This window comes from Puma concolor, unplaced genomic scaffold (genome assembly GCF_028749965.1).
Source record: "Puma concolor isolate L17-30 unplaced genomic scaffold, mPumCon1.1.hap2 unalloc_scaffold_36, whole genome shotgun sequence".
Classification (NCBI taxonomy): Eukaryota; Metazoa; Chordata; class Mammalia; order Carnivora; family Felidae; genus Puma; species Puma concolor.
In genome coordinates, this window is record NW_028240243.1 from 179,551 (window position 1) to 191,865 (window position 12,315).

At 53.4% G+C, this 12,315-nt stretch overlaps 1 long non-coding RNA gene across 2 annotated transcripts in view; it reads left to right on the forward strand.

Moving 5' to 3' along the window:
• Positions 1-12,315, forward strand: part of LOC147571252 (uncharacterized) — a 227,622-nt gene that overhangs the window by 146,283 nt on the left and 69,024 nt on the right. The window contains exon 1 of one of the 2 annotated variants that reach the window (XR_015247566.1): positions 1,572-1,693. The exons of the other annotated variant lie outside the window; for it this stretch is intronic. This is a non-coding gene — a long non-coding RNA (uncharacterized LOC147571252). Of the gene's footprint in view, positions 1-1,571; positions 1,694-12,315 lie in introns of those variants that run through there. 2 annotated transcript variants of the gene reach the window in all.

The following is a 12,315-nucleotide window of genomic DNA, read 5'->3' on the forward strand; positions in this document are numbered from 1 at the left end:
GGCGGGGCCAGGCCGCGCGCGGCGCCGGAGCCGGGCTGCACTGGAAGTCACGCGGCGAGGGCGGGGCTCCGGCCCGGGAGCCGCCACCGCCGCCACCGCTCAGCCGCCGCCTCAGACGCCGCTCAGCCACCATAGCAGCTGCCGCCGCCGCATCTCAGCCGCCGCAGCAGCCGCAGTCGGCGCAGCAGCAGCTCAGCCGCCGCAGCCGCCACAGTGGCACCCGCAACCGGCGCCGCTCAGCTGCCACCACAGCCGCAGTAGCAGCCGCAGCCGGCGCAGCAGCAGGCGCTGCAGCAACCGCCGCTCAGCCGCCGTAGCCGCCGCAGTAGCACCCGCAGTTGGCGCAGCCGCCGCCGCAGTAGTAGCCACAGCCGGAGCAGCGGCCGCCGCCACAGTCGCCGCCGCAGCCACCGCTGCCGTCGCTGCCGCCGCCACCGCTCAGCCGCCGCCTCAGAGGCCGCTCAGCCGCCATAGCAGCCGCCGCCGCCTCTCAGCCGCCGCAGCAGCCGCAGTCGCAGCCAGAGTCGCTGCCGCAGTCGGCGCAGCAGCAGCTCAGCCGCCGCAGCCGCCACAGTAGCACCTGCAACCGGCGCAGCCGCTCAGCCGCCACCGCAGCCGCAGTAGCAGCCGCAGCCGGCGCAGCAGCAGGCGCAGCAGCAATCGCCGCTCAGCCGCCATAGCCGCCGCAGTAGCAGCTGCAGCCGGCGCAGCCGCCGCAGCTCAGCCGCCGCAGCAGCTGCAGTAGCAGCCGCAGGCAGCACAGCCGCTGCCGCTCAGCCGTCGCAGCAGCCGGCGCAGCAGCAGCCGCCGCTCAGCTGCCGCAGTAGCAGCCGCAGCCGGCGCCGCCACAGCCACCGCTCAGCCCCCACAGCAGCCGCAGTAGCAGCCACAGCCGGCGCAGCCGCTGCCGCTCAGTCGCTGCAGCCGCCTCAGTAGCAGCCGCAGCCCGCGCAGCCGCCGCCGCTCAGCCGCCGCAGCCGCCGCATTAGCAGCCACAGCCGGAGCAGCCGCCACCGCCGCAGTCGCCGCCGCAGCCACCGCTGCAGTCGCCGCTGCGGCCACCGCTCAGCCGCCGCCTCAGACGCAGCTCAGCCGCCATAGCAGCTGCCGCCGCCGCCTCTCACCCGCCGCAGCAGCCGCAGTCGGCGCAGCAGCAGCTCAGCTGCCGCAGCGGGGGCCAGGCCGCGCGCCGCGCCCCAGCCTGGCGATCGTCTGTCTTCCAGCTCGGCTCCGCGCGACCCCAGCGGGAGGCGCCCCTAGAAGTGACCAGGCGAGGGCGGGGCTCCGGCCCGGGGGCAGCAGCCGCCGCTGCCGCTGCTCAGTCCCCGCAAGAGCTGCAGTAGCAGCCGCTGCCGCCACAGCGGCAGCAGCCGCCGCCGCCGCAGTAGCAGCAGCGGCCACAGCAGCAGCCACAGAAGCAGGCGCAGCAGCCGCCACCGCCGCAGCAGGCGCCGCAGCAGCCGCAGTAGTAGCCGCAGCCAGCGCAGTCGCCGCCGCTCATCCCCCGCAGCAGCCGCAGTAGCAGCAGCAGTCGCCACAGCAGCAGCAGCCGCAGCAGGCGCAGCAGCACCGCCGCCGCCGCCACCACCTCAGCCCGGAAGCTATGTAGCCACTCCAGGCCCGAGCCCCACGGGCCGCCGCTGCCGCTGCCCTTGAGCCGCAAGAAGCAGCTCGCCAAGCAGACCGTGGGCAGGTGAGTGAGCCGTGCCGGACCGGCCGGGAGCGCGTGGGCCGGGGACCAGGGGTCGGGGTCGGGATCCGGGCCGGGGCGGACCCGCTGCCCCGCGGGGCCCCACGCGCCAGCCCGGCCGCCCGCTCCGCGCCGGGTCCCCTGCGGGCCAGGGACGAGGGCTGCGCCACGCCGCGGCCAGGCGGCCAGCTCGGGTCCGCCGCCCGAGCCCCCGGGAACAGCGGGGCGGGCCGGCCTCCCGGGACGCCCCCCGCGCGGGTCCCCGCCGCCCATTGTCCCGGCCCCGCTGAGCATCGTCCCCTGGGGTCTGGATCCAAGCTTTCCCCGGGCCTCCCCCCCTCTTCCGGGGCTTTGCCTTGGGCGAAAACTCGGCTAACTGGTGTGCCCGAGGCCGGGCGGGCGCGGTGCTCTGGGGGGCGGCTTTCTCAGCCTTTCCGGTCGCCCGGTCGCTGCCGACCCACCGTCCACTTCCAAGTGCCTGATGGCAGTAAATAAGGAAGGGTCGATCAGAGCCCATCGGAGCCGCTTAGGGAGACTCAGGACTCCCTTGGAGGGACTTTGGAGGGTGTGCCCTCTCCCGACCGTGGCCCCTATGGACCCGACTGCTCAAGTTCTTGACCTGTAGACATTTGGAAGCGGGAGGAAAGAATTGTGGAAAGGCCTTGGGCAAATGGAAAAACAAAAAGAGGGGGGGCTGTCAAAACAGCTTTCCTCACCTTTGATTGGGGAGCAAATCCTTGTCCAGGTTTCTCTGGTATGGCTTTAATGCTTGACAGGAAACGATGGATGATGAAATGACAGAAGAGACCGGAGTTTGTAGTGGTTTTGAGAGCCTCTGGAGGTTGATTATGGTGTGCTGTGTCATCTGGGGTAAATCTTTCAAGGTCTTTCAGGGCAGTGAGCTGTCCTGTCCCCGCTGACTGTTTCTTCCGAGAAGGGCTATGAAAGTGTGACTTTTTCATCGCTTTTTCTTCTTCTTTGTTTTCAACAGTTGAGTAAAAGGGGGCGTTTGGTTTGGCCAGAGCACGTGGGGACACTTCTTTTCTGTGTGTGTCTGAAAATACTTTTACCTCCCCTTGAGCTTTCTATATTTGCTTTTTACACTTTCGTCCCCCCCCCCCAACGTTTTGCTTAGTTTTGTTCAATTTCGTTGCTACCCCCAGCCTGTTATCTCCGTGTGCACTTATCCTGTTTCCAGAGTGGATCCCTGTCCCTACAGCCTAGCGGTGCCTACTTTTCTGTCATTTGTAGGAAAATGATAGAAATAACGAGTGCCAAGGGGAAGGCAGACGGAATAGTCGTGGGGCCCGAAGCTTCAAGCAGGCATCTGTGAATGAGTTACAAGATAACTCCTTAGGAGTTTTTTCTCCCCCCACCCCCACCCCCCCAGCATTCTCAGTAACATGCATTGTGAAATCAGTATTTAGTGACTATGAAGGCACATCTGTCACATTGTCGTTCTGGCCAGTTTGTACATCTCATGAGGAAAGGGGTGTTTGCTCTTTTTGCACAAAGTTGTGAGACTTTTCAAGCTATCAAGCCACTCAGGGTCTCTTTGGCTCCGGCTTCCTCTGTAGCAGCTTCTCTCTTCACACTTCCGAATTACAGCCGTATGTGCCTCCTTTCGGTTGCCAGAGGCCGCCGAACCTTCTTCCCTCTTAGCCTCTACCTGGAAGTCTGCAAAGCTCCTTTGGCCTCACCTGCCGTATACCTGCCTCCTACTCATTCTTTAGGTGTCCAGACAAAGGTCACTGCCTCTAAAAGACCTTCTCTGATGCTCCAACGTGGATCGGGAGTCCCTCTCCTGGCCACTTACATACGTCCACGTAGCACCTGCTTTTCTATAATGCAACGCCTGTTTACTTGTAAGTATTCTCCATTAGACTGAACGCCTTGAGAGTCCTTGCCATCTTTCTGTTTCCTTGGCCAGCTCTGCTGTGGCTCCTGTCATAGGGTCGATTCTCCATAAACATTTGTCAATCCAGCACACATCTAGTTCTTACCAGCTCGCTCCGGTGGTGTGAGCCCAAGAATGGGAACATGAAAGCTGGATAGAGTAAATAGTGATTCGTGGTAGGATGGTAATTCTGGCCCTGACCTTTGACTCTGTTTGAAAATCTTTATTGCTAGATGCCAGTGGAAGCAGCAGCTGTTACGGAGCTGTTAGGGGTGTGGCAATTTCTGCTCCCAGAGCCAACACTGTTTCCTGGGGAAGCTTTGGCTTTAGTCCTGTTGATTCCCTGCATAAGTTTGTATTTTTTCCACGTCAAGAATGACGAAGGACTAGGGAGGAAAAACGGAGGCAAGAGAGAGCCTAGAACTGTAATTGTGTGTTATTGGCGTAGGCATCAGGATTGGGATTTGGGGGGTATTTGGGTCAAGAGGAAAGCTAGAAAGCAGAGAAGTTACCTCTCCCCCACCCCCCCCCCCCCCGCAGCCAGAAGTGATATTCTGTGTGTGAGTGGCTCGCCCATTGTGTCTGTGACGGATGCATAGAGTTCTGAGTGGTGTCTTGCGAGGAAGTATTCTCTTCCCAACAATGAGGACCTCGTGAGTCACCCCACAGTGAGGTTCTGTGGGATGGACATGTGGGAGAATTCGTAATGGCTAGAAGAAGTTGAGTTCTCATGATGCAGTTTGTGGACAATGGGTGCACGAGTCTGTTTCGGAAGATGGTTTGTGTATCACAGGCGCGAGGATGATGCAGTGATCTCTTGAGTGGGGTGTCCCAAAGAAGAGAATTAGGATGGCTGATTCATCCGTGCAAGAGACCCTTTTTGAGCCCAAATGATGTGCTGTTGTTGAAAGTAGAAGAATCCCAAGTGAATACAAACGCAGCTTCTGCCCTGAAGGGGCTCCACAGACTTGTGGAAGAGATAGGCAAGCAAAAATGATTATGTACCACGAGGTAAGTCCTTATAGAGGGATGGCTGACACACTGAGTGAAACTCTACTCTTACTGGAAGGAGAGAGGTAACACAACACAACAAAACAAAAAAAAACAGGAGAAAATTTGACCAGAGCCTTTCCCCTCTACCTTTCAACACTTCTTTCGAACTTCTGTTGTATTGAGTAGGTCCCTTTTTTGTTTTATTAAAAAAAATTTTTTTTGTAAATATTTATTTTTGAGAGAGAGGGTAGACAGAACATGAGCGGGGGAGAGGCAGAGAGAGAGGGAAACACAGAATCCGAAGCAGGCTCCAGGCTCCGAGCTGTCAGCACAGAGCCTGACGCGGGCCTCAAACCCACGAACCGAGAGATCGTGACCGGAGCCGAAGTCAGACACTTGACCCAGTGGGCCACCCAGGTGCCGCGTAGGTCTCTTTTGATTGTCAGTAAACCCACCTCGAGGGGCGCCTGGGTGGCTCAGTTGGCTGAGTATCCGGCTCTTGATTTCAGCTCAGGTCATGATCTCACAGTTCCTGGGATCAAGCTCTGTGCCAGTGGTGGGGAGCCTGCTTGGGATCTTCTCTGTCTCTGCCCCTTCCCCGCTCTCTGTCTCAGATGAAAAAAGAAAAAAACACACAAAACCCAACCAACTGGAATTGTTATAAGCCAAGCTGCGAATTTGATTGGCTCCTATGTGAGGAAAAGAGTCCAAAAGCAACATAGTTGCAGCCAGGGCTGGCTCCAGGGGTTCCACTCTTTAGGGAAGCTGTGTCGATAAGCAGGAATCGCCCCCCCACCCCCACCCCCACCCCTCCACCCCCCGGCTTCCAACGTCTTCCGTTCAAGTCCCAGGGGGACAAAGAATACCTTTCACTGTGGCCAGAGCCCCAAGATTGACTCTGGAGGTATCTGATGGGGTCAGTGGCCTTTCCCTGGACATGGAAATGGAGTCAGCCCCACGCAAGCCACAGGGGCCTAGAATGGGAGGGTGCTGAGCCCCCTCCCCCGCAAGATAACCGGGGTGTTCTTACCAGCAGGAGGCAGGAAGTGTGGTCTTTTCTAGTCCTGCTAAAAGGAAAGAAAGAGCTTTTTGGAAATCGCTGACGCAGAGAATCCAGTAGCTGCGGATGGCAGTTGGCGTGGAGGGTGTGGAGGCAGGGGTGCACCAAGGTGGGGAACTTGCGCATTTGGTTGTGAGGTCGATGAGTCCAGGAGGACAGGCATCTGGGGGCCTAATAGCAGAGTTGACTACGCGGGTGAGGCTCTGGAAGGGAGTGTCTCTTTGGATGTCGGCTTCTGCCAAGATGGAAGCTCTCCCTGGAGGCCTGAATGTTCTCCTGGATAGTAGCCTTTAGGTAAGTCAGGGTTGCAAACTCCAAGCCTCAGGGGGCCGGGCTAATAAGAATAAATAAAATAAGAGCGACTTCGACCAGGTGAGGGCCGTGGGGCACCCGACGGCGCCTGTCTTACCAAAGGGCCGCGTGAGACTATGGGCCCGCTGTCGGGCCCGACCTTTGGAGTTGTTGAGAAAGGCCTAAATCCTTCTGGATTTTCATGAAGATGAGGTGGCATTTAATGCCAATTGAAAACAACCACCAGGACCCTGAGCGGGACTAAACAAAATACATCTGTGCCAGATTTGGTCTGTGGGTCACCAGTGGGCAGTTGCTTGTGGAAAAGGTTGGGGATGTGAAGGTTCCTGTGGTGATTTTTCTCTTTTTCCTCCTGCACCCCACCCTCCTATTACTACCTTCTGAGTTCTTGGGTTTGTCGACGAGCTCGTCCTTTCCTTTACAGAAACGTTTCAGAGATCCGAGAGTAGCCATCATCACCACTTCTCTCCTGGTTTGGTTTACCAAGTGCTGTACCGAACCACCTGGCCTGGTCTCACCTACTGGTGACCTCATTTCTGGTGTAGAGAGAAGAAAAATGACCTGCCGTTGTCTGCCCGGCCAGCGAGTGGCCGAGGCAGGACTTGGGGCCCGGGGTGTGACTCCGGACCCCGTGTGTTTCCGACTGTAGACACTGGGCCGGCTGCCCGCCAGGGAAGGGTTCCTGTGGATGAAATGTCTTTGGTGCTTGCTGACTTGCTGGGCTAGATGCTTTTGAGTCAAGTCTCTCGCTGCCTTCTCCACGGCAAGTCCCAGAGGTGATGTTATTTATTCCTGGTTTAATGATGAGGAAGCGAGGACTCAAAGAGGTCATCGGGCTAGTTAATAAGAGCGCTGCCGTTCATCAGAAACCGGGGTTCTGCCTCCAAAGCAGGGAGAAGTCCTTACTTCACCCAGGCAACTCTTTCTTTAAGAAACCCCGTGTTAGAATTCTGTGTGACGACGCTTCCACAGAATCCTGGAAGCTGAGAGTTGGATGTTGCTCTAGTCCAGGGGCTCCCGCCAGGGATGGCCCCCTGGGGGACATTTGGCAATGGCCGGAGACGTTTTTGTTTTTGTCGTGACTTGGCTCGGGCGTGGGGTGCTCCTGGCATCTGGCGACACAGGCCAGGGCTGCTGCTGACCAGCCTACACCGCCCAGGACAGCCTTGCCGCACAGAATTATCTGGTCCCAAACGTCAAGAGCGGTGAGGTTGGGAATGCCTGGTCGAGTCCTTAGAGATTCTGGATACGTGAATCGTGAAAACCGAAGATCCGTGATGTTTGCCTGCAGGGTGAAGGTGCGTTCCGTTTGGCCTGTTTCTTACGTGTGGAAGCATTTCTGACAATCATTGGCCCGTATTGAACAGTTGGGAGTTTTCACGTGGAAACCTGGGCTTCCTGCTGCTTCTCAAATCTTGCAAGACCTAGCGAAGCCTGGCATCGCGCCCTCGCGCAGGTACACGTCGTCGTAGCTGCAGCTGCGTAGGTGCTGTCCCGTCCTGGTGGGGCATCGACCGTCCAGTGTCCCCGGTTCCCTACCTGGCTTGTCCTGCTGTGGTACGTTCCTCGCGGACCCCTCCCTGCTCACGGATCTCTCAACGACCTTCTCCAGGAGCAGCAGAGTCTCTGCCTCGCGAGGTAGCCCGTTGCGTCAGGGGCAACATGAGTCAAAGGCATCTCTGCCCGTGAGTCCCAGGGGAGTCCTCTGCTGCCACGCCGCCTGTGTCTCTCTTCCGCGAGACGGCCCTTTCTGTATTCGGCGTCGCAAACCGCACACCGTGTCCTCGCTGGATCAGCGGTAACGTTCTCCACCCCTCACCTATTCCACACCCCGCCTTCCTCCGCCTTTTCCAGGGGAGGTGGCTGTGCTTGGTTCGCTTCAGTCTGGGTGGATCCCATCCAGCCTCTGCATAGAGCAGAGGAGGAGAGGAATGTGTTCTCCCCACGACTTCTGAATCCGAGCTTCCGTGGCCTGGTCATCCACTGTATTACCTACTGTGAAATCAAACAGGGTTGTTTATAGGTGAGTGAAGAAAGCCCGTGGTTCGCTGAACCAAAATGAACCCTAAACAGATGTGCTCACGTGTGGCCTAATGGCGTTGGTTTTACACGTGAAGGCAGCATGTTATTCTAAGAGGAAACGATGTCTGTGGTCGTGGTTCCCAGTGTGTCGGCGGCAGCCACCTGCCCCCGAGATTGGACGTGGGGGTATGGCATAGGGTCCCAGAGTCAGTATGCACACCACGCAGTCTTGTCGGACTGGCGATGTGTGGCCTTTATCATTCTGTTTCTGTGTCTCAAATGTAGGCAGATGCCCTCATAATCAATCCAAGTATAGATCCACGTACAAATATTATTACACTCCTACCTGCCGTGTGTGTCTATTGTCTTAAACGTGGATGTGAAAAGTAAAGCAGGCCCACGGTCCTTTTTCCAAAACCCTAGGGGCCAGATGAGTTTTGGAATTCAGACGTTTCCAGGTTTTATTTCTTTTTTTTTTTAATTTCTTTTTTTTTTTTACGTTTATTGATTTTTGAGACAGAGAGAGACTGAGCATGGACGGGGAGGGTCAGAGAGAGGGAGACACAGAACCCGAAACGGGCTCCAGGCTCTGAGCCGTCAGCACAGGGCCCGTCGCCGGGCTCGAACTCGCGGGACCGCGAGATCGTGACCCGAGCCGAAGTGGGACGCCCAACCGACTGAGCCAGCCAGGTGCCCCATAAGTAGCCACTGTTTTCCGTTATAGTTCTATCCGTATAAACCCTGCTACCCTTAAAACACCTGGGATCCCAACAGATTTAAAGACGGTAAATCGTTTGCTGTTTCTTCTAGATTTGGCTAATAGGTTCTGTTCAGCGCCGATTTCAATGTCCTCTCGGCCAGCTTTCCCTTGACCTTGAAGGGGACATGTTTTACCTTGTTATGCACAGGGCACCCAAACCCTTCTGCTATCACATGTCATCTTTGCAGGCGGGACCTTAACTTACCGGGAGCACAGGTATGACCTCGCATGTCTGACATCCTACCGTGAGGACATTTGTTGGACACGTTTGTTGAGGACGTACAAGTCTCAAATCTTTCCGTATTTTGGGGGTTCTGGAGGCAACATATTCCTTGTTGATAAATTTTACTTCAGCCCATTTATGCTGTTACTTGTAAACCAGACCACACTGAGCGGGCCTCCACCCAAACAAAGCGGTTGGAGAATACTCTCCTCCCATAGAGACAAATGTACGTGTATGTCTTCCTTTGGCCACAGCCTCCAAGCCCACCAATGTCCACCCTGGTCAGAAGTAACCACTGTTTTGGGGTGCCTTGGTGGCTCGGTCAGTGTAAGCATCTGACTTTGGCTCAGGTTGTGGTCTCGTGCCTTGTGATCTTGTGGCTCGTGACCTCTCAGCCCCGCCTCTGTCAGCGCAGAACGTGCTTCAGGTCCTCTTTCTCCCTCTCTGTCTCTCTCTCTCTCTCTGCCCCTCCCCCATTTTCACTCTCAAACAAGAAAAATAAACATAAAAAAATTATTGCAAACAAAAGAAGTAGCCACTGTTTTTTTTTTTTCAGTGTTGAATTGATTGTATTCTTGCTTATAAACTTTCTATAGACAATGTAGCGTTCTTTTGTACCCCTGGACAAACCACTCTCACTGCTCCATTGTTGGTCCGCCACTAGAGAGAATAATTAGTAAGTACTTCACATAGAATGTGGCATGGTGTTTAATTTTGAAAACACTTAGGTAACACTGATGTTAAAGTTTTTTTTCAATATATGAAATTTATTTTCAAATTGGTTTCCCGACAACACCCAGTGCTCATCCCAAAAGGTGCCCTCCTCAATACCCATCACCCACCCTCCCCTCCCTCCCATCCCCCATCAACCCTCAGTTTGTTCTCAGTTTTTAAGAGTCTTTTATGCTTTGGCTCTCTCCCACTCTAACCTCTTTTTTTTTTCCTTCCCCTCCCCCATGGGTATCTGTTAAGTTTCTCAGGATCCACATAAGAGTGAAACCATATGGTATCTGTCTTTCTCTGTATGGCTTATTTCACTTAGCATCACACTCTCCAGTTCCATCCACGTTGCTACAAAGGGCCATAGTTCGTTCTTTCTCATTGCCACGTAGTACTCCATTGTGTACATAAACCACAATTTCTTTATCCATTCATCAGTTGATGGACATTTAGGCTCTTTCCATCATTTGGCTATTGTTGAGAGTGCTGCTATAAACATTGGGGTACAAGTGCCCCTATGCATCAGTACTCCTGTTTCCCTTGGGTCAATTCCTAGCAGTGCTATTGCTGGGTCATACGGTAGGTCTATTTTTCATTTTCTGAGGAACCTCCACACCGCTTTCCAGAGTGGCTGCACCGATTTGCATTCCCACCGACAGTGCAAGAGGGTTCCCGTTTCTCCACGTCCTCTCCAGCATCTATAGTCTCCTGATTTGTTCGTTTTGGCCACTCTGACTGGCGTGAGGTGATATCTGAGTGTGGTTCTGATTTGTATTTCCCTGATGAGGAGTGACGTTGAGCATCTTTTCATGTGCCTGTTGGCCGTCCGCATATCTTCTTTAGAGAAGTGTCTATCCATGTTTTCTGCTCATTTCTTCACTGGGTTATTTGTTTTTCGGGTGTGGAGTTCGATGAGCTCTTCATAGATTTTGGATGCTAGCTAGCCCTTTGTCCGATGTGTCATTTGCAAATATCTTCTCCCATTCCGTTGGTTGCCTTTTAGTTTTGTTGGTTGTTTCCTTTGCTGTGCAGAAGCTTTTTATCTTCATAAGGTCCCAGTAATTCATTTTTGCTTTTAATTCCCTTGCCTTTGGGGATGTGTCGAGTAAGAGATTGCTACGGCTGAGGTCAGAGAGATCTTTTCCTGCTTCCTCCTCTAGGGTTTTGATGGTTTCCTGTCTCACATTCAGGTCCTTTATGCATTTTGAGTTTATTTTTGGGAATGGTGTGAGAAAGGGGTCTAGTTTCAGCCTTCTGCATGTTGCTGTCCAGTTCTCCCAGCACCGTTTGTTAACGAGACTGTCTTTTTTCCATTGGATGTTCTTTCTGCTTTGTCAAAGATTAGTTGGCCATACGTTTGTGGGTCTAGTTCTGGGGTTTCTATTCTATTCCATTGGTCTATGTGTCTGTTTTTGTGCCAATACCATGCTGTCTTAATGATGGCAGTTCTGTAGTAGAGGCTAAAGTCTGGGATTGTGATGCCTCCTGCTTTGGTCTTCTTCAAAATGACTTTGGCTATTCGGGGCCTTTTGTGGTTCCATATGAAGTTTAGAATTGCTTGTTCTAGTTTCGAGAAGAATGCTGGTGCGATTTTGATTGGGATTGCATTGAATGTGTAGATAGCTTTGGCTAGTATTGACATTTTGACAATATTTATTCTTCCAATCCATGAGCAGGGAATGTCTTTCCATTTCTTTATATCTTCTTCAATTACCTTCATAAGCTTTCTATAGTTTTCAGCATACAGATCTTTTACATCTTTGGTTAGCTTTATCCCTAGGTATTTTATGCTTCTTGGTGCAATTGTGAATGGGATCAGTTTCTTTATTTGTCTTTCTGTTGCTTCATTGTTAGTGTATAAGAATGCAACTGATTTCTGTACATTGATTTTGTATCCCGCAACTCTGCTGAATTCATGTATCAGTTGTAGCAGACTTTTGGTGGAGCCTATCGGATTTTCCACCTATAATATCATGTCATCTGCAAAAAGCGAAAGCTTGACTTCATCTTTGCCAGTTTTGATGCCTTTGATTTCCTTTTGTTGTCTGATTGCTGATGCTAGCACTTCCAACACTGTGTTAAACAACAGCGGTGAGAGTGGGCATCCCTGTCGTGTTCCTGATCTCAGGGAAAAAGCTCTCAGTTTTTCCCCATTGAGGATGATGTTAGCTGTGGGCTTTTCATAAATGGCTTTTATGATGTTTAAGTATGTTCCTTCTATCCCGACTTTCTTAAGGGTTTTTATTAAGAAAGGGTGCTGGATTTGGTCAAAGGCCTTTTCTGCATCGATTGACAGGATCATATGGTTCTTATCTTTTCTTTTATTAATGTGATGTATCACGTTGATTGATTTGCGAATGTTGAACCAGCCCTGCATCCCAGGAAGGAATCCCACTTGATCTTGGTGAATCGTTCTTTTTCTATGCCGTTGAATTCGATTTGCTAGTATCTTATTGAGAATTTTTGCATCCATATTCATCAGGGATATTGGCCTGTAGTTCTCTTTTCTTACCGGGTCTCTGTCTGGTTTAGGAATCAAAGGAATACTGGCTTCATAGAATGAGTCTGGAAGTTTTCCTTCCCTTTCTACTTCTTGGAATAGCTTGAGAAGGATAGGTATTATCTCTGCTTTCAACGT